The sequence below is a fragment of the Oreochromis niloticus genome, linkage group LG18, assembly GCF_001858045.2.
Source record: "Oreochromis niloticus isolate F11D_XX linkage group LG18, O_niloticus_UMD_NMBU, whole genome shotgun sequence".
NCBI classification, from domain to species: domain Eukaryota; kingdom Metazoa; phylum Chordata; class Actinopteri; order Cichliformes; family Cichlidae; genus Oreochromis; species Oreochromis niloticus.
In genome coordinates this window covers 29,249,409-29,269,641 of record NC_031982.2, presented here as the reverse complement: position 1 = coordinate 29,269,641, position 20,233 = coordinate 29,249,409, and the positions used below count along the sequence as shown (strand labels likewise).

General features: G+C 38.1%; 1 long non-coding RNA gene across 1 annotated transcript in view; it reads left to right on the top strand.

Moving 5' to 3' along the window:
• The first annotated feature begins 5,286 nt into the window (after window positions 1-5,286).
• LOC106098403 (uncharacterized) overlaps window positions 5,287-20,233 on the top strand; it is an 80,153-nt gene continuing 65,206 nt past the window's right edge. Inside the window, exons 1-2 of the long non-coding RNA XR_002057231.2 lie at window positions 5,287-5,550; window positions 5,644-5,733. This is a non-coding gene — a long non-coding RNA (uncharacterized LOC106098403). The remainder of the gene's footprint in view (window positions 5,551-5,643; window positions 5,734-20,233) is intronic.

The following is a 20,233-nucleotide window of genomic DNA, read 5'->3' as shown; positions in this document are numbered from 1 at the left end:
AAAGTTAAAACGTGAATCAAACTAAGACCAAATTCTGTCATAATTACAAGATAATTGGCTTTCACCTGGTAACACAGCTCAAACTAATGCAGCAATAGATCACGAACCAGGAAAATTACACATTTATGCCACAGATTCATTCATTAAATATTTTCCAAAAGATTTCATATGAAAGAAATCACTGAGGTAATGCATTATGAATATTTTCAGTATACTTCAGTACACTATATTTGAATGAATAAAAATAGCTGATCTTTGCATGCCTGTTCAAGAGCAGCTGAATGCTTTTCTAAAATAACAAACATAGTTCAATGCCCAGCCTTGGCAAGGGGCTATGTGATGTCTAGGCTTCTTCCTTTTTCCTCTGGTCCTTTTCCCACTGGCTGTGTTTATGAGAGACTCGTCAAAATGGATTCTTCCACATCTATTTGCAGTATTTAACGGCAAATCCCGCTGAAACCAGGCATGGAAGCCCAGCACTCGAGCAGCTTGGATGTACCGGCTGATACAAAAATCATCCATTCATTTTACAGTGAAAAAACACAACAAACAGAACTACGAGGAAAACAGGGGAAGGGAGGTTGAGAAATTAGAACAGAACAACATACATAATTTACTTTTCCACGAGTGTGCACTGAACGAGCATGCAGCACTGGCTTCAGGTGCAATAGTAACTTGGGACTGAATGTTTTTTTAACGCTCCATGTTGTATAACATTGAGCAATGATAAAAGTGCATTATAATAAGATGCATCTGTCCTCAAAATGAAGATTAATAAGACAAAGAAATGCTCTAGGAGATGAATGTTTTCTTGATGGAGTAGATTTTAGCATTTTTTCCCCCTCGCAGCCTACTTAAAATTCAGTGTCAAACGGCGCTGCTATTGGCCTATAATTACAACATCAGTCATTATTGATTATTGTCACTTTAATAAACAGCTCTCAACATTTCGAGGAATTTTCCCAAGATAAAACACGCAGCAACAAAGCTGGCTTCTTTGCATTCATCTTGAGGACATGCAGTGAACAGAACCGGCCAAAATAAGGAGCCATGGTTTTCAGAGCTCTCTAGAATCAACATTCAAATGGTGTTTTTAGAGAAAGGGAGTGCGTAATGCTTGCTTGGCCTCAAGATAGCGCTTCAAGGATACACTACTTTTGTTTGCATTGTTTTGTTGATATGTGTGTGTGAAATAGCTGGCGGGGGAAATGTCAGTGTCATTCCATTATGTATCAAGGCAAAACACTGAAGGATATGAATTCCAGCCTGAAAAAGAAAGGGGAAAAAATGATTGCGTGCATTCTGCTGTAAATGCGTGCGCTCATGTTTTGGAATACACAGAAGGGCAAAAGATTTTTCTGTGCCTCGGTTCTATGTCTGTCGGTAATTACAGCATCAGTACGTAATAGACACAAGCATGCGAAAGCAAGTTATAGTTTCCAAATCTCAGTGAATACGTGTGTTGAGCGATTTGTTTTACAGCAGTAAATTCCTGGTGCTGTGGTTGCTATGAAACTCTGTTGGTTGTCCAAGAGAGACAGAGAATACTGATTTTAGATCTTTTTTTATGTGTGTGTTATTCTACGTTCTCTCTTTTGTGCATTGATGTGGCCAATACTCTGACATTTTTAAATACTGACTGATAATTGGCAAGATTCTTGCCTTTGTTTACGATATCAGCACGTGTGACTAACTGGAGCTCTTTTACAATGAACAATAAAGGTTTCAAAACATTTAAAGACAAGTTTAAAACATTTTTATAAAAGGAAGGAAATGTGTGAGTCTGTTTGTTTACCACTAAACTCCCTTTGAGATGAGAGGAAAGCAGTGAACAGCTGCTGCTGGGACTCCTGCTGGGTGACACTGGTGTTCTCTTTATTTGAATCTCCAGTCCTACCAGCATATGCACCGTGCTACTCTTTGGAGGACATCAAAAATAAATACAGGGATAAATAAATTACTCAGATAAATTAATATTCATTTCGAGATATCAAAATTATTTTTAAAAATAGATAAATTCATAAATCGTTAGTGTGAAACTGTGGTGTAATGTTTTCTTTGTATCTCCCCGGTTCCCCGTGGGTACTCCTTCCTCCTACAGTCCAAAGACATGCTTGTTAGGTTAATTGGTGATTCTAAATTGAGTGCAGCTAGGTACAAATGCGAGATTGTCTGTCTCTCTGTATTAACCTTGTGATTGACTGGTGCCTTGTACATGGTGTACCCCATCTCTCGCCCAGTGTCAGCTGGGATAGGCTCCAGTCCCCACTGTAACACTGAATTAGGAAAGCGATTAAGAAAGTGGAGGAATGACCTTTCTCTTTGCTTTCTCCATTCATTTAACATAAATTCATTATGAAAATATGAGGGTGATCCTTCAAAATGTGTCATGTGTCAACTCATGTGGATTGCCTTCAGCTGGGAAATACCAGTGAAGTGAGGCCCTTAGAGTCAATGGGGACTATTTATTTTTCATGAAAAGGCTCTGTGTGTTTCAGATTGACATACATGGACACCAGGATTTGGCCTTTTATCAATCTTTTAATAGAGGGATTAGTACAAGGATGGTAGCGTGGTACAGTGGTTACCACTGATGCCTCACAGTAAGAAGGTTCCTGGTTCAAACCTGCTGGCTGGGGATTTCCTGTGTGGAGACTGCAGGTTCTCCCTGTGACTGCATGGGTTGTCTCTGGGAAATCTGGCTTTCTTCCACAGAAGAAAGGCATGCAAGTTCAACTGTTGATTCTGAATCGGCCATAGGTATAAATATGGCCATGAATTATTCTCTGTCAGCCTGTGTTTGCCTTATGATGGACTGGCGACAATTACATAGTGTACCTTGTCACTCTAGTGAGAAGCTGGGATAGTTTACAGCCTCATAATAAATGGGACAAGAAGAGAAGAAAATAAAGGAGTAGATGAATATGAAAGGGCAAAAGCAAATGAAAGCTAACACCAACTTATGTAGCATTTTATGTCTAAATTGAAGCCTCCATTTATCATTAATATTAAATTTGAGGATCTTATGGCTTATTTTTTGAATTCATTCATTCATTTCTTTTCATTCTTTTTCCACACTGTGCTCCCAGTAATGTGTATCTTCACATTTGTGGCCGAGCTCTCTTCCCCCTTCAGGTTGTGTGTGTATCCTTGTATGATGTGGACACAGGTGGAGCCCTGTGACTGGTTAATTCAATGAGATTGTTACCTCTGGTTTGAACCACCCAGAAGCAATATTTTGGAAACAGTGAACAGTGTCATTTTACTAGAGTATGAGCCATTTATTCCATTAGCATCAATTTTAGGAAGATTATGTGGGTGGATTATCAGATATTAAAGTTGGTTTTGCTCCTTGTCATTGTTTTTACACTGAAAACAGTGAAAGCAACAGCAGAAACTGCAGCCACCACCCTGACCACTACTGCCACTGCTTTTAAGGCCATTATGTTCTGCAAAAATGCTGCAGACACACAACCAAGTAGACAATTTACTTTATTGAAATGGGATATTTAGTCCATTCATACTGTACCTGTCCAGGAACTATTTTGCCCTAAATAAGTTAAACAGGAATAGGAAAAGAGAAAAGAGGTTCCTCTGATGGCTGTAACTGGCAATGAGCCATCAGTTAGATCAAGATATACATCCTGCTGCTCATGGGCCAGTAAAGGAGGAGCAATGAGGCAGCAGTGGAGACAAAGACAGAGGCAGCCAGCCAGGAGGAGATGGAGGCTGAGCCAACAAAACAGAACGTCTGATGATGCAGCTCTTTCAGTTTCCAGAAAAAGACGTATAAAAGGCTGTTTCTGAAAAACTGCTGATTTGTGAGAAACTTTCAGAGTGCCTTTGACAGTGTGTTTTCACGTTTCAATACTTTTCCTGGCAATATTGCACTTGAGTTTTAATGAAAAGCAGTAGTGTTGTGTTTGTTCTCACTTTAAAAAAACAAAAATAAAAACAAATATGTAACAAATTTTCTCATTTGTTAACTTTCAGGAACTTGTTAGTCACTTGAAAAACTCAGTAAAGATCCCGGCATGGAGGTCCACAAGTGCTACACAGGGCTTTGCATACCCACATCTACGTATTGTCTATTGTCTATGCAAGCATGTTGTCAAAAACATGCAGATCAACTAGTAATCTCGATGTTCATGCTGATTTTCTTGCTTTAGCTTAGTCCCTGTCCTGGAAAGTCATGAAAAGTCATAATATACAAAGAACTACTTTGTAATGAGCGTTATTACAGAAAATTCCGGAGGAACCCACCCGAGGGATTAATAAAGTTTTATCTAATTTCTAAAAAGTTTTCGTGTTTTTTGTTTTTGAGTCTGGAAATAAGATCACGGTCATCAAGTTTGAAGGACAGCATACAAGTATCAGCATACTATCTCCACAGTGTTTGCCTTAGCTGAATTACCAAAATCCCTTTCTCTGCACAGCCAATAAGCAAAGTAAGTGAACATCACTGCAGATCTAAATATCCCACATATGAAATGCAACAACAGTGGTTAGCACTGTTAACTCACAGCAACCAGGTACTTGGTTCAAAATTGCAAGCCAGCTGTAGCTCTTCTGAAACGTACATGCGTGTATTCCAGGTTCTTTCCAAAGTCCATAAATGGTAAATGGTAAATGGCTTGTACTTGTATAGCGCTTTACTTGGTCCCTAAGGACCCCAAAGCGCTTTACACATTCAGTCATCCACCCATTCACACACACATTCACACACTGGTAATGGCAAGCTACATTGGATGCAAGGTTAACTGATGATTTTAAAATGGGCTGTAAGTGTGAATGTGAGTGGAAGTGATTGTTTGTCTGTCTGTCTCAGTGACTTGACCAGAACGTATCCTGCCTCTCACCAGTAACAGCTGGGATAGGTTGCAGCCCCACTGAGACAGTGAACTGGATAAACTGATGGATGGTTAAACAGGTAATATGTTACTTTACTACGATATGTGCAGATATATGTAATCTGATTACAGTATTGGTTTACTTTGCAATTATTTACCCTGAACACTACTATCGAGGGCATATTAACATTTGTTTGATATAATTTCTTTATAATTAAAAACCTTCAATTACTTAATTTTCCAAATGCTACCAAACACGATTATATGGTTGAAGCAAATACTATATTTTTGGACTTTTTTGGCCTAGTTTACTTATATCATTGTAGTGATTTGTGTTTCTTGGTCTTTGTTTGGTATTGTTTAGTTTCCTTGTACTTTCTAGTTTAATCATTTATTTCTAATATCTAGTTACCTGTTCATTTAGTCTGTTCCCCTTTGAGTCCTGGTTGTCTTGGTCTTATCTGTGTTCTCCTCAGCCCATCTTGTCTCATTGCTCTCTCACTGTCCCTCACTTTCTGTCTCTGTGTTGTGTTTCCTGTTTTATTTTGGTAGTCCTGGTCTTGTGTGCATTGTGTTTACTTTTGCGTCACCCCATCTTGTTATGTCTGATTTGTTTCTCCTGTGTTCCCACCTGCTGCCCATCCCCTCGTAATCCTGTTTAAATCTTCAATCTGCTGTCTCCCTGGGTAAAGTACTAGTGGTAATTTCTTAGTTGTTTATGTCTAGTTTCTGAGTTTTTGTTGGTTAGTGCTTTTGTGTTTGAGGATTTTGTTTTTTCTTCTTTTTGCTATAGCAACAAAGCTGGCTCTTTGAGTTTATTCCCCTGTCTCTGAGTCCTGTGTTTGGGTCCTGCCTTGCCTGCCACACAGCACCACCATGACAGGTATGCTATTTAGCTGCTATAGACCAGAATCTTTGAATCACTCTCCATACCACCATTTTTTAAGTACATGAATCAGCTAGCTGAAATGTCTTAATATGCTTGGATTGCAAACCATTCTTGGACTCCAAGAATGAGGAAGCCTTGAGAAGAGTATGCAGATTCAAAGAAAAGTGATATTTAAGAGATGTTCATACATCACTGACTGACTGACTCAGTCTGGCTCACACACATGCCAACAGATCTCCTAGGTTACACACTGCCTGTAGATGAACCGAGTAGAATAATTTTGCACTTGAAGTAGGAGGCTACCTCTGTGGCCTTTATAGGCTAGGAAATTTCATCCCAGTTTTTAGTCTTAAAGTATGGGAACAAGCTAACTGTGCACATCTTACACCTGTATCATGCAGGTTTGACTCAGATGGCAGGAAAATTACCCTGCCCTCATATATATTTTTTCTTTCATGTGAATGATGTGCCTCTAATTCTTGTGTGACTTGGCACTTGGAAGCTACTCTCAAACTGGAGCTCCATCATTTCAAGGGGCGCTTTGAGGGTGCTTATCTCTAGTATTACAATTTGCTGAATATCCCCCATTGATAATAATGCCATCTGAGATCATTAAACGTGACTTTTTTTTTTTTAAGGACAGCAATGTGTGGACTTTAAAGTGACTTGAGGAAGAGCATCAAATGCAAGCTATGAAGTGAGATTAAAATCTCCTGGGCAAAGACAGAACTCACACATACTTGGGTGCAAAATCATTCCTTCTGATTTTTAAAAAATGCAGCATTAAGCTAACATTTAATAAGCTAAAACAATGCAATGACTTAAATGTAAATTGGTTCTTCAGGTTCAACAGCAAATGCTTATAGGAGCAGGTCAGGAATCAGAAGAGAGGGCCATGTGCAGGATTACAAGCTAGATCAAATGACAAAAAGCAAGGCTTCGTTTCAGCTGATGTGAAATCCAAAAAACTACACTAACAGAATGAACACAAAGCAGGCATCCAAATAACAAGCATGAGTTACTTAAATTTTACACAGGTGTACAGACAGGGCAGCACAGCTAACAATCTGGCCAGGAGAGTCTAAAACAGAACTGGATATACACAAAGGAACATACTGGTAGAGAGGTATAAACAACAGATGAGAACAAAGGTAGAGCAGACAATCACAAAGGAAAGAAGACAAACCAGGACTAAAAATCAAAGATACAAACCAACAATGAGAATTGATAAGAATTTCTGATCAGTTCAATTCAGTTTATTTATATAGGGCCAAATCACAACAGTTACCTCAAGATGCTTTATGTTGTAAGGTAAAGACCCTACAACAGAAAACCCCCCAACAGTCATATGAACCCCTATGAGCAAGCACTTTGGTGACAGTGGGAAGGAAAAACTCCCTTCTAATACAAAAAAACCTCCAGTGGAGGGGAGGGGCAGCCATCTGCTTCAGTCGGTTGGGGGTGAGGGCAGGAAGACGGGACAAAAGACAGAGAGCCAGAGATGAAGAATAATTAAATGGAGAGAGTTGTATAAACACACATTGAATGAAAAAGGTAGCTGAAGAAGAAACAATGCATCATGCGAGTCCCCCATCAGCCCACACCTATTGCAGTATAACTAAGGGAGGATTCAGGGTCACCTGATCCAACCCTAACTAGTTGCTTTATCAAAAAGGAAAGTTTTAAGTCAAATTTTAAAAGTAGAGACTGTCTGTCTCCTGAGAAAATGGCCTGGAAGCTGAACGCTCTGCCTCCCATTCTACTAATTCTAAATACCCTAGGAACCTCAAGGAAGGCCACAATCTGAGATGAAAGTTAGAGGAGATCCAGGTCTTGTCTTTACAACATTCCTGTAGTTTAACTAATCGATGTGTGGTATCTGGCCTCATGGATGGATAAAGTTGGGTGTCATCTGCATAGCAGTGAAAATGTATATTATTGATATCACTTATTGATTCAGGTCTTTATTGCTTCACATTGGGTTCTCATTCACTCTGGTTTGAGTCATCACCATATTTAAGCAGCATATGAAAAACATTAATTCATGTAAATTAATTGCATTCTGTGTGGTCAAATGTTTGTGCATTTTAGAGGCATTTCCCTTTTTTGTTGTGTTCAGTGTTGGGATCATTACTCAAAAGTAATGTATTATACACAATTTTTTTAAAACTAATTCAGTACATTACTTAATTAGTCCCAGGAGTAAGTAATTAGTTATACAAATCTTTGCATTACCTTCAGGTTTCTCCGTAAAATGACGTGAAATGCACTTTCTCATAATTACCATTAACTATATAGGTTACAGTCCTGCACACCATTACAAATCTGTATTCTAATGAGGACACGCTTATGAGCTTTTCTTAGTATTTAGGTATGAACACAAAGCCCACAGCACAAAGCAAAGATGAAAACCAGCACTGCTATAGAAATATGAACGGGTAGAAATGGAGGCAGCAGCCTCACTGCTCATCACTGTCTTTGTTACCTGTTCAGGGTCTGGCTGCTGGGCTGGGGTTAGCATTCACTTAACTTTAACATTACTCTGGCTTGCTGGCTAGCTTAGCATTAGCATGCTGTCGATGCCAGTGATTGCAAAGAGCCAAAGTTGTGTTAGAAGCATAGTGCTTTTTTTTTTTTTTTTTTTTTTTCTCCCCTGTATCTCTCCTATTTACACTTTACCATTACTCTCTTGTCTCTTCATGCAATTAAATATAATAAAATGTCCATTTCTATGCTGTATACTACAGGCTGCGCCACCAATTACCTCCTCCAGCACACAAACCTAAAACAGCTGATTGAAGCGTATTTGGAACCAATAAGCAGAATTGATATGCAAGCAGACTAACATTTCCAAGGAACTGAACTCAATTCACATCCCTAACACAACAAAAACAATTATCACAGTGCATTAAATTGTGAAGACTAAACATGATAACAGAAAAGACACATACATACATAGAGTTTACTAAACAGAGGGAGACACAATAGTGTTAGAAACACAAGAAAGACACAACCCGATCAAAACAGGAATCAACATTCAATGAAAATTACATCATAACATCTTTATGTGTGACATAAAACTTGGTTTTATCTCAGCCTGTTTCTGTCCTGCAAAGATAAATCACTCTTTTAGTTAATGGCAGTTTAGAAATGTTGTTTCAAAACAGGCCGGCCATGTATTACAGCAGGACAGAGGTTGAATAACACAATAAGAGACAACCTAATAATCATGTCAGAAGTCTTGACATTCACCTATTTATATTTCAAAAATTAAAGTCACTATTTAGAGAAGAAAAAAAGTAACTATAGTGGTAAAACTAAGGTGCAAAAACAAAAAATGGCTGCTGTCATTATTGACGCCAACTATATCCTCTTACCTCGCAGTCCTCAAAGTGCACATTGTGACCTACAAGCAAATCAGCACTCGTATACTGGATCAAGTTTTAGTTTACTCATGAAAATTATCTGATGAAATTTGCAATTAATCAAATGACCACAAGGCATTGATAGCAAACTCTGGCCTTATGAGGACAAGGTCACTCTGTGTCCCTGGGAATTTGCATTTCCGTGTACAGAAGCCAGTCATCAATGTGCAGCTATGTTGGCAGTGTCTGCATTGTAGTCTTCATATAGGCTTCCAACAGTATAAGATTTACAACAAAGAAATAATAAGCAAACAAATTTCCTTACTTTTTGTGCAAAGTTTAAATTAAGTCAAAATGCTAGTGTTGAGCTATGCAGGACATTGTCTCACAAAGTCATTATCCATGTAAGTAACTTAACTATTGCCTCACCTGCAAAAATGGCAGTATCTAATTAGCTATTCTTGGTGCAAATCATGATTATCACATTTGTTCCTGAAGTGTTTTCCTACCGTTAGAAAGCAAAGCGAGGTAGCAACTGCCGAGCAAAGAGTAAATGGAGATAGATTGTTACACAGTGTGATAACGGCATCATTATCCTCTGCAACAAATATAGAAAACATCATCTGAGCACAGGCTTGTTTGAATTATTTCCAAGTTGCAAAGTGCTTTGAGGACTGAGATGTGATACCTCAGCATCATTCTTGCTGTTCAGTTTGCAGAAATGCACAGAGGCCCTACTGCATGTACAAATGCAGATTGCTTTTCTTTTTTAGAATATGATGCTGCTTGAAGTAAAATGTCTCACAGGAAATGTTTTAGTGAGTATATATTAATAACTGCATAGAAATGGTAGGTGCACATGAGTGTGCGAATACTTGTCTTTGTTTTAGCTAGTGTTTTTGCTTTTTGACTGACCTAATCACTTACTGTATCAAAATATGTTGATTATTTGTCACAACCTAATTGCATCATGGACTAAAATACTTTTGGTTGAAAACCAGGTAAATGGTTATTATGTGTGCTCCTGAGAGATGCAATGATGGCTTTTTGGCAAAGTTACTTTTTATGCTCCCGACAAGCTGTCGGCATGTAGTTGCTAACCCTCAGACAGAAAGGAAAACCTGCCCACAAACCTCACCTGGGTGGCCTCTAATATCAGTGAAGAAACAGGAAACTCAAACAAGAGGAGTTGTGCTGTAAAAGATAAAATTTAGACATGAATACAGCAGGAGATGAATGACTTTAGGTCCATTAGAAGTTCAGTTCAAAAGTGAAATTTCTGAAATGTAAAGAATATAAACTCAGCTATGAATTTCTGTGCAGTATATAAATTTGCTAGGTTTATACATAAAGAAATTATAAACTTTAAACAGTTCAGAGACCTGGAAGTTAACAGATTTTAAAAAAATAAAAAAAATAAATCAGTTTTAGTATTTGTGTATTTAGCTTGCCATCATTTTTGCTTGTGGACATTGCTGACATTATGAAAGAATGCAGTCAGCCGGTTTCAGTCAGCAGAGTTCAGTTTCAGTTCATCGTCACTGTATGTCTCTGTGTGTTTATGTCAGGACTCTGGAAGAGCAAACTTAAGTCTAGCTAGCTTTTCTACTGGGCAAAATATTCTTCAGCTGGGCTTGTTTGAGTTTGCACCCTAAATTTCCAGACTTCATAGTTTCTGATTCTATCAATAAAACAAGTTAATCATGCCATTGTAAGAACAGCAGCCTCCAGTCATTTGAAAAAGCCTTAGTGCGGTGTGTTTGACTTTCTCCATACAAATTTTCTTTGAAAAAAATCCATGCAGGTTGAATTTGAAGTCATCTGAAAATAACACACTTATTGTAAAAACTGCTGTCATTCTCTGCATGTTCTTCAAATTTAATCTTATTTTTTGATAGGAAAAAACTTTTCATGGGCTCACTCTCATCTCGTGCCCACACTCATTGCTTCAAATTGTCTAAGAAGTGGGATGTACCTGATAAAATGATACTTGCTCCTGTTGACTCATACTTCTTTTGATCCTACCCATAACTCTGCAGTCCAATTTGCTGCTGTCGTTTCTAGGACTCCATGTGCACACACTGTTCTCTGCCACAGTTCCTTTTTTTTTTTAACTAACAATATACCCAGTTGAATGGAAGGCTTCTTACTGATCGGGCCAAAAGAATGAACTAAATGACACACGACCTTCTGCTTTGAGCTCATTCCACTTGTTTTTGCAGTTGTTTTTTCAGTAACAAGAAGAGCATTCGGACAATGTGTCTTCATCAAAGACCGATGTCGCAAAGTTTCATGAAATTCTGTTTGTTTTTTGGGGGATCTGTGTAGATGCGTAGATCACACACTGACTTATTCCATCCATTCTCTTCCACTTATACTTGTGGGGCTTGAGGGAGGTGCTGGAGCCCATCCCAGCTACCATACTGCAAGAGGCAGAGTAGACCCTGGACAGGCTGCCAATCTGATTCAGTGTAACACTGAGAGAGAGAGAGAGAGACTACCATTCACACTCACATTCAGACCTATGGGCAATTTAGAATCACCAATTAACCTGTCCCCGGTAACTGCATGTCATTGGACTGTGGGAGGTACCCAAAGAGAACCCACAAAACATGGGGAGAACATGCACTCCACACAGAAAGGGCCTGACCAGATGGAGTTGAACTCTGAACCTTGTGCTGCCCACTGATTTATTTTACAATAATAATTGTGCATACTATGCAGTTCTAAGTCTGTTCTTTGAATCAAACAGCAGTTTATCCAACCCTGTTTTTTCCCTTTGCCAAAAAAACGAATGAACCCTTTTTTATTCTTTATGCTTTGGGCTTCTTGGTGAGTTTGAAGCAACATGAAATGTAAACTTCATCTATAATAAAACCAAAATATGGGAGCGGGTACTCTAACAGCAAGGTGTGTTTCTAAAAAAAAAAAAAAAAAAAAAAAAAAAAATCTCTTTCCCGCTGCATCCTCAGATGGATAGAGGCATACCGATATTCTTCCAGCACAATTTATAAACCCCTTTTCTATTCTCGTTGCTTTCTCCCACCATGAATAGTTATTTTGATAAGAAAAATGTCCTCCATAAATCATCTCTTTAGAAACTTTTCATCGATCTAACAGGAAGGCTCTCTGATGATCTTCATTTGTTAGTGATCAATGCCAACAGTAACCTTTGACCTCCGGTGCTTCATCAAAACTCCAGCGAACCGCCTTCCACAGATCGAAGCAAGTGTATTGATCTTTACAACGCATCCTCCACAGCCTTGTTCCTGTCATATTGATTTTACACGTTTACAAGTTTTCATCTGTAAAAGAACTTTTACATTAGCATTCATGATCTTTGGATGTCGGTGTTGTCACAGTTCCTCCTCTCCCACACCATCAGATGTTACATTATAATGAAGCCACAGATTCTTTATAGAGCACCTTTGGTTTGTCTGCTGTTGTTTGGCAGCTATGAAAATGTTCTCTCCCTAATTAGGCTCAGCAGCAAAAGACATTTTCCCCCATATCTTGCCAATTATCTCACATTCAGAGTCAAATGTGTGTTTGCTTAAGCAAGTATTTGCACAAAGTTCTATCATTACGCTGCTTTGCTGATATGAGTTCCATATCAGTCATTATAAGTAAAAGCACTGATTGAATGGAAATTGCATTTCAGTCATTACTTGACTGTATTAAGACCTTTTGGCTCTGTTAACTAATCAGTGAATTGCTCATTTGAATTGCAGATGATGCAGTCTCTCAGTGCGCTTTTACAGTGAGTGAGCAGACCTGAGACTGAATGAGGTCTCATTATATTTGACTTTATACTGACACATACACAAATACTAAATCCTGATATTCCCAGTTTCTTTCATTAGCTTAATCTGCTGTATGATATTATTGTTTGCTTGTGTTTTGTTTCATTTGAAATTCATTTGAAAGGCATGAGAGCCGCCACTTGTTTCAGCTCTCGCCTTTCTTTTCGTTAGGCAAAAAGGTGTCACCGTGTTACAAGACACTGATGGTGTACAGTTGACAGTTTTGACACCAAACCAGGAATGCTTGTCATTAACCTGCATTTTCATGGAGGACTGCAGATGCTGCAATATGTTGCACAAAGCTGTGATTGGATTGTGTATTATTTGCAAGGATGCATGAATTATGGAAGTTTGACTTTGGGTTGCTACAGTAACGACATGCACTCACAATGAGCTGCGATTCCTTTTTTTTTTTTTTTTTGTTCCCCTCCAGTTATAAACATGGACAGAAGCCGGCATGAACCCTCTTAATCGCTAAGTCATGTGTGATTGCACGTTATCAATAATTTGTTGATTGCCATATCCACCTATGTAAAACTCTTGAGTAGTATCAAAAGACAATTTTAAGTTGTGTCCTTGTTAATTGGCTTATTGAAGAGACTGTAAATGTATCTTTTTTTCCTTGCCAGTTAGATCCGTTACAAACACTTGTGATTTCTGACATAGCTGGGCATCACTTCATATCAAGTAGTCAGATGAGCTGGATATAATGCTGCAACAATCAACATTAATCTTTTCTCGCGTTGCCTGCACCCGCTAGCCCTGTAGTTGTATTTCTCTGGATTTGCATCATGTTTCGTAAAATATGCACCTCTTTCTGGCCAAGCATTACTGTACCACAAACAGCGAGATGAACAAACACACATACACACAAACCCCCTGCCCTAACACATGCATGTACACAGTCAACATGACAGGATTGCTGGTGTTTGTCTTGTTAGGGTGGAGAAATGAGCAGAGATAAGGAGCTGTGATCCCCCTGTTTGTTTATGTCTCTATCACAGCAACCTGACAGCAGTCATACTCTTCAAACAAAGACAGATGGCTTCTAGGAAAGTCGGGAAAACTGTCTCCCCCACTCTTTCCTGTATCCCTCGATCTATCTATAGTACTGTCTCTCCTCCCATATTTCAGTGCTTTCTGTTTGGATTGAATACTTCTGTAAGAAGAGAAACTTAACTATAATCTGTCATTTCCTGGAAATCTACCAGTTCCACGTATTGCAATGGAAAAGTGAGCTGTTTTTAGGATAAGAATGAAACGAAAACATTTTTAAAAATACTAAAATAAATCGGGGTTTACCAGGAAAAGGTACAGTCCTACCATGAAGTCATCTTTAGGAGGAATTCAAAAACTGTTTAAATTTATATTTATTTTTTAATTCACTGATCCCCCAACCACCATTGTAATTATGGCTACCAAAGGAGAAATTGACAATGAAACAAAGCTGCTAATCGCAATAAGCTGTTGACATCTTATTATTCTGTTTATACAGTTTCTTGATAACTTCATGTGATACAAGAGGAAAATGTAGATTCTGCTAAACGAAACTATTACAGCATCCTTTATGAAATCTTCAGCTTTCAGTTCCTTTATAGACAGTTATCGACTGGCACAACATCAAAGCTTTATTCAGTGCTCTCACTCAAATGGAGTTGCTGATTATGAAGTCAGCTTCGTAACAATGCTTTAAAAACATTATTTGTTACTCAGCTGTGTTCACTTTTACTACTCCAGATTGACTTTACAGGCTCCGAGGCAGTTTTTCTTTCTATGTTTTATGAACTATTCTATTCATCAGATTGCCTCTTTTCTTTTCACCGTGAAAGACTGAAAACTTTTGCCTCGCTGCGGCTGTGAAAAACTTGCATGACATTTTATGGTTAACGGTCTGTGGGAATTTGTCTTTTTTTCCCCTCTTGGATTAGAGAAAATCTTTGTGATGAATTAATTTTTACAGCTGTGCCAACTTTGAGACTTTCCATAACCTTTTGAATATTCCATTGAAACATCCACCTACTTTATTTCTATGTGGCAGACTGAAAACTTTACCCTGTCTGCTTCCCTTCCTCTTAAATTTACTGATGTCTGCAAAAGTCAGCAGAAATATGAGTTCTCAGTCTAAAAACGTATTCTTGATCCTTAATAAGTAGAGTATTGCTGCTTCTGTCTGACTCCACAGTTTTTCCTTAAACCGTTCAATCTTGCCTGACAGTTGAGAGAAAGAGTCACTTCCTCCACACTATGAATGATCACGGTCTGAAAACCTGTCATCAGTTTGGCTCCTTCCATAGGTTCACTTACACACTTTACTGTTTGGAGTCAACAGGGACGCTGAATTCCGACGAGACCAGGTAAGGTGGTTTGGGTGAGTATAGACAAGACGCTGGCTCCCTTGTCTCTCTGAAACGCAGTGGAGCGACCACTTCTATCTCACACACTAGCAATCTTTCACCCAGCTATCTCATACCTTTCATTTTAGGGTTTATGAACTTTCATGCATGCAAGAGCGACCACAGACACGTGGGAAATAGGAAAGTGAAAGCACCCATTGCCATTTGTGTGCCAGCTCCTTTCAATTTAGATGATTTCATGCTTTTACAGGTACAAAGTACCTGGGTGCATTTACTTAGATTCTATATATTTACATTTACTGTAATTCAGTACAGTTTTGAGCTTCTATTGCTTCATTTATCTATATGTTCTTTGAGTTGCTCCTCCAATACATGTCAAGAAAAATCATTATCTGGTGCTTGGAGTTGTTTCTCACAATATAAAATGTATGTGTTTACATACATTACAATAAACATCTTATAAAAGGTAAATGGCCTGTATTTATATAGCGCTTTACTAGTCCCTAAGGACCCCAAAGCGCTTTACATATCCAGTCATACACACATTCACACACTGGTGATGGCAAGCTACATTGTAGCCACAGCCACCCTGGGGCGCACTGACATCTTATCATGTATGTCACTTTTGAAAAAAGTGCTGTTTTGTCTAAATGACATAGTGGATCATTAATAATCTCAGCCATTAGAAATACCAAATTATTATGATGTGCACTGATTAGTAGGAGGCAGACTGAACTAACACAAGAGACCAGGTAGAAATCTTCAATCTGAGGTTACACCCAGAGATGAGGTGGTAGCTATATGGATCAACAAAAGTGATGGAGGATGGTGAAAAGTAAAGAGGAATACCTAATTATAGCGCTTGTGCAACAATCAGCTAATTTTGGTTTTTGATGTGCTGAGAGAAAGAAGACAGCTGAGCAGTCTACAGCTTTTGTGGAGTAGAGAGATGAACATTAGTTTTATTTGTGAGGTAAAGTGCAAACTGTGTCCAGAACAGAAACCTTTCACTGGATGCATGGATGAACGGATGGATGGATTTCTTGTTTTGTAATTTGTTTTCCAAGGTTTTTGTTTCCTTGCTTGACAGAGCAGAGTGTGGGTGATGAGATGCAGTAGGGCTCTAGGTTGGACTTGAACCCAAGCCAGAGCATCTGCAAGCCTAATTGAGCAAGCCTTCCTTGCTTGCTCTCTCTAAATTGTCTTTACATTTACTTGAAGGATATTTCTGATTTATCACAGGTTTATTTTTGTGGAACTGGTTTTTAGTTGTATTGTTAAATGCTAAAAGCAGTGAACTCTGCAATGTTACAACATCCAAACCAGCAGGTTGATTCCAAGAGTTATGCCAGGAACAGCAGCAATTCTTAGTGGGGACCTAGAGGTCATTGTCATCATGTTATAAATAATAAAATAAATAAATCATGATTTTAAGTGATCAGAAACTTAATACCAAATGATAATAAAGTGATATAGTATAACATATTTGTAGAAGTAACACATTAATAAGATTAAATTAAAAGAAAAAAAACTTGTTTTTAGAAAATGCACTGCCTTGCTCTTTTCACATCTTTCCCTTTTTTTTTTCTTTTCTTTTTTTTTTTAAACTCCCAGAGGGATAACTGCTCTTGTCACTTGTAAACATTTGCACATTAACAGTGCTGTGGTCTAAAGTTTGTCAGCCTTTGGGGGCCCCTCACTGGCTTGGGGGCCCAGGCTGTTGCCTGCCTTGCCCGGTGGCAAGCAGTGCCTCTGCCAGGAATGATAATATATTTTAATCACATTATCCGACCCATTTCCTTCAGAAGTAAAGCTGACAGGGAGAGAGAGACGGCACCTAAAATGTTGGACCAAATTTTCTTTTTTTAAATGCCCTTACATGATATCACAACTACAGTATGTATGTCCACTACATTCAAAGCTAACTTAAGGCGTCATCCTGTAAGCTTTATGGATATATTGAGAGCTGGGTATGACTCTGGCCAGATGCAGCACTCGGAACTATTATGAAAGAAATTCTCTGAATTATTGTGAAAGAAATCTTACTGACAGAACACCACGAGGTAAAAAAAGATCACCTTTTAAACAGTTAACTACTCAATACTTGTACCTACTTTTTCAGAGAAAAGATCTTTCCATGAACAGCCTCTGGATATAAAGAGACAAATACATGCACAGTGGTTTACACAACACAATGCACAAGAAATATGGAAGTTTAATTGGAATTCATTTTTCCTGTTTTGGGTTTCCGAACATGCTTAATGATAATGATTGTAATTTTGTTCATTATTTATAGTTTTAAATAAACAAAGAGAGGAATGTAAATTGCCTATAAAAATAAATGACAGCAATGAAGTTGATTTAATTAAGAGATTCACTGGAATTTGTTATGGAATGAACATGGCAAATAGTGAATGTCAGTAATGATGGAAACGAAAGGGATAAACTAATGAAAGCATGTGCATAACTCGTAATAAACTACAGTTATAGTTTGAAAGCACGGTTTTTAGCTGTCACAGAATGCTTTCTCATTATTGCTTCTTTTACTCAAGTTCAAGATTTAGTTCTTCCACCAATCTACGAGAAAAGGCGTCGCATGGCCAGATCTGATGGCACCCTTTCAAAACCAATTAGATAAACTCAAAACACAAGCTGTTTAAGATCAAGGCTGCTTTTTTCTGCCTCTGCAAAGATGTAATTTACAAGATTCTCACCTGACAGTGATTTTATGTGTCAGATGAGAGTGCAGATGCACATGTATGAAAACACTCAGATGTGCTGAAATACCGCTGCATATGCGCATACACCCACAGATGAATGCACACACTGCATTTCAAAATCCAATTAAGCTGGGGCTATGAGGGGCCGTACAAGCCAAAATTCATTCTTTCACTCTCACACACATACATTCTTCTTTCACACACATATATTTTCACTCTCACATACATATATTTTCACTCTCACACACATACATTCTTCTTTCACACACATATATTTTCACTCTCACATACATATATTTTCACTCTCACACACATATATTTTCACTCTCACACACATATATTTTCACTCTCACACACATACATTCTTCTTTCACACACATATATTTTCACTCTCACACACATACATTCTTCTTTCACACACATATATTTTCACTCTCACATACATATATTTTCACTCTCACACACATACATTCTTCTTTCACACACATATATTTTCACTCTCACATACATATATTTTCACTCTCACATACATATATTTTCACTCTCACACACATATATTTTCACTCTCACACACATACATTCTTCTTTCACACACATATATTTTCACTCTCACATACATATATTTTCACTCTCACATACATATATTTTCACTCTCACACACATACATTCTTCTTTCACACACATATATTTTCACTCTCACATACATACATTTTCATTTATGCATTCCTACATTTTGCTCTCATTTACATGCATTCAATATGCATTTAATCTCACAAATAATATATGTATGTAAGAAGAGAATGCATACATGTCAGAAGAAAATATATGTATGTGAATGAAAGAGTATAGTGGAAACGGAAGGAGTTTAATGGAAACGGAAGGCTGGGTGTCTGTACCGCTGTGATTGGCTGAGAAGCACGCGCGGGTCACTTTCAAGTGTCTGACAGTATGGAGGGGGGAGAAGAAACTCGAGTTCTTCAGCAAGCTATCGGGGTTTTAAGAAATATTTTATCATCTCCTGAAACGGTCACATCGTTGTCCTCGTCACTTGATCGAGATGGGACGGGCTCAACTTTTTTTTTTACGTGCGCTCAAATTTTTTTTACGTGCGCTCAGAATAGTGGGACAAAAATAAGGCCATAGGTAACAGGCATCTCCGAAAATGTTAGAGCACTTATGGAAATATGTGATGTCTTGATGAATCAAGCAGATATTTGAAGTTTACACAGCACCATTCTCGCATGAAAATATCTTAAAAGTTTATTTTGTGACCTATGGCGTTATTTTTGTGCCACAAAACCAGCCAATCACAGACTTGGATGCAAAAATATCTGATTGGCTGTTCTGGTCTCCAATCAGCTCGAAATGACGAAATGCAATATCTCAGAATCCATTTCGTCCAAAACTCAAACGAGGCAGTGGCAGAGAAGCACAGAGTGGCAGAGTTTGAAATATTACTCTTTCTGGGTTACTGTGGCGTTATTTTTGTGCCACTATTCTGAGCGCACGTAAAAAAAAAGTTGAGCCCGTCCCATCTCGATCAAGTGACGAGGACAACGATGTGACCGTTTCAGGAGATGATAAAATATTTCTTAAAACCCCGATAGCTTGCTGAAGAACTCGAGTTTCTTCTCCCCCCTCCATACTGTCAGACACTTGAAAGTGACCCGCGCGTGCTTCTCAGCCAATCACAGCGGTACAGACACCCAGCCTTCCGTTTCCATTAAACTCCTTCCGTTTCCACTATACTCTTTCATTCACATACATATATTTTCTTCTGACATGTATGCATTCTCTTCTTACATACATATATTATTTGTGAGATTAAATGCATATTGAATGCATGTAAATGAGAGCAAAATGTAGGAATGCATAAATGAAAATGTATGTATGTGAGAGTGAAAATATATGTATGTGAGAGTGAAAATATATGTATGTGAGAGTGAAAATATATGTATGTGAGAGTGAAAATATATGTATGTGAGAGTGAAAATATATATGTGTGTGAAAGAAGAATGTATGTGTGCGAGAGTGAAAATATATGTATGTGAGAGTGAAAATATATGTATGTGAGAGTGAAAATATATGTATGTGAGAGTGAAAATATATGTATGTGAGAGTGAAAATATATGTATGTGAGAGTGAAAATATATATGTGTGTGAAAGAAGAATGTATGTATGTGAGAGTGAAAATATATGTATGTGAGAGTGAAAATATATGTATGTGAGAGTGAAAATATATGTATGTGAGA